Source organism: Gadus chalcogrammus, chromosome 1 (assembly GCF_026213295.1).
Source record: "Gadus chalcogrammus isolate NIFS_2021 chromosome 1, NIFS_Gcha_1.0, whole genome shotgun sequence".
Lineage (NCBI taxonomy): Eukaryota > Metazoa > Chordata > Actinopteri > Gadiformes > Gadidae > Gadus > Gadus chalcogrammus.
Genome location: NC_079412.1, coordinates 25,819,814 through 25,822,313, shown reverse-complemented (window position 1 = coordinate 25,822,313; position 2,500 = coordinate 25,819,814). Strand labels below are relative to the sequence as shown.

Genomic DNA, 2,500 nt, shown 5'->3' with positions numbered 1-2,500 from the left:
GGAGCTTGAAGTGAAGTTTGCCTCCAAAATGCCAGCCGGTCTGGGTTTACACTACACAGCTGGTTGTGTGTGGGCTGAGAGGGGACCCGACACTGAGACCCGATCCGATATGGATACCCTCTAAGTCATCTCACCCACAAAGGGCTCTGATTCAGAACGTGATTCACTGAATCAGTTGTAACGTAATTGCGGTGGGGCGACTAGTCAGAAGCACATGTCATATTTATTATGTGCTGGCTGGCGCTCAGATGTAGCAAATAGGAAGCCTAATCAAGGGCTTGTTTGAATCAAAACCAAAAGCCTCTTAATCGCTTTCTTCTTCTCTTTCTTCTTTCTGCCCACTTTGGAACACATGTCTTACCGCACAGAGTGTACGTTCCCACTTCTAAAGGAGCTCTTTCCTACTCTGAAAGAGAAAAAAAGAAAAAAGTTGACGCACATTTACATTTTCGTTTTGTTCCGTAGTTTTGAAATTTGATTATTCATTCAAGGCCTCGGTGACACACAAAGGCTTTGATTGATCATCTAAAACATGTCACCACACCAGCCCCCCATCAGCCATTGTCAGTGGATCATTCCTGCCTGGGGATTGGACAGGGGACACCAGTCAGAAAGCCAAGGGAGGCTAACAGCCTTTCCCTACACTCTGAACTCTGTCCTTTGTTTAGAGTCTGACTTGTCAGGATAAATAAGAACGCCTTGGGAAACGTTAGCCACAGGTTGCCAGGTTGGTGACATTTCCATAGCTGTGGCATGCACATGCCAGATGGCCGCGGACCAGCCACCGGCGGCGTGGCTAACCATGACCGCCACCATAGTCCTCTCTCTCTCTCTCTCTCTCTCTCACTCTCTCTCTCTCTCTCTCTCTCTCTCTCTCTCTCTCTCTCTCTCTCTCTCTCTCTCTCTCTCTCTCCCCCTCCCTCTCTCTATCTCACCCAGAGCCAAGCCCAATCTGTCATCTTAAGTCACTCTTTTATCGCACACTCACTTTCTCTTTGTCTGAGACCCCATGCAGACCAACCGTCACTTTGGCCAATTAATGCTTGTGTGTGTGTGTGTGTGTGTGTGTGTGTGTGTGTTTGTGTGTGTGTGTGTGTGTGTGTGTGTGTGTGTGTGTGTGTGTGTGTGTGTGTGTGTGTGTGTGTGTGTGTGTGTGTGTGTGTGTGTGTGTGTGTGTGGGTGGTTCAATACTTGTTTACCTGTAATGTTTATGTTACTGCCCTCACCTGGGGCTGATGTTACAGAGGAGCCCAACGCAGACGGATCTAGAGTTTTCCGTCTCGTCTTGGAGCTGATAACCATCTTCCCGCAGACGCCTTAACAACTCTGGGATCAATGTGGTGCGCTTGTTTTGCATGTCGAGACAGCCAGGGCCGGATTCAAGCTGGGGGAAAAAAAAAGCCTACATGTGTTAAGGATAACATGACTACATTAACGGGGAGGACATATTATCGTTAACATAAACATTTTTGAAGTGGATTTTTAGACTTTGTCTCGCACAGCTTTGCGAGAATGAGGAAAAAGCGTGTTTCATATTATGTAAACTGCTTGGCCTTGCTTACTCTGTGTGTCACCCTGTGATTCAGTTACTGTATAGTAGCCTATAGTGCTGTCCAAAGCCACCTCAAGCACCTGCGTCTCCCTATGGAACAAAAGGCTCTTTATGCTGTGCTAACCATGCTAAGCTATTTACAGTGCTGGCTGCTTCCCATTATGTCCAATGGAAATTATAAACGTTCAATGTATTCTGACAGTGCCTGAAGGGAAGGTCTGTCCTCTTGTATTAGCCTAAGTAGGATTTCTGCATGTGCATTTGGTTTAATAATGTTTTTAGTTCAGGGAAATGTTAATCTGACTTGTGATGCATCTTGTCTCATAGCTGCCCCAAGGGCGCTCTCTCTCTCTCTCTCTCTCTCTCTCTCTCTCTCTCTCTCTCTCTCTCTCTCTCTCTCTCTCTCTCTCTCTCTCTCTCTCTCTCTCTCTCTGTCTAACACACCCCCACTGGTTCCTACATCTTCCCACCTCTTCTCTTTCTTCCTCTTTTTCAACCCACTTCCCGCCGTTTCAACCCTGCCCTTTCAGAAAAACACACACACACACAGACACACACAACACACACACACACACACACACACACACACACACACACACACACACACACACACACACACACACACACACACACAAACACACACACACACACACACACACACACACACACACACACACACACACACACACACACACACACACACACACGCGCACATACACACATTCCCAGACAAACCAGGAGCAAAAGCCACTAATCAGCTGCAGCAACTCATTAATGATCAAGCCGCCCCCCCTCACCCCCCCAAACACCACCCATCAGGCCTTTTCTTCTCCACCTTACTCCTTTCTCCCTCTCCTACCCTCCCTTCTTTTCATCCCTTGCTTGCGAGGAGGTGCAGACCTGTTGGTCCCCGGCCAACAGGGAGGAGCTAAAAAAAACAACATCTTC

The 2,500-nt window shown here is 47.7% G+C and overlaps 1 protein-coding gene across 4 annotated transcripts in view; it reads left to right on the top strand.

Annotated features, from left to right (window-relative positions):
- Nucleotides 1-2,500, top strand: part of sema3b (sema domain, immunoglobulin domain (Ig), short basic domain, secreted, (semaphorin) 3B) — a 78,621-nt gene that overhangs the window by 52,448 nt on the left and 23,673 nt on the right. The window lies entirely within an intron of this gene.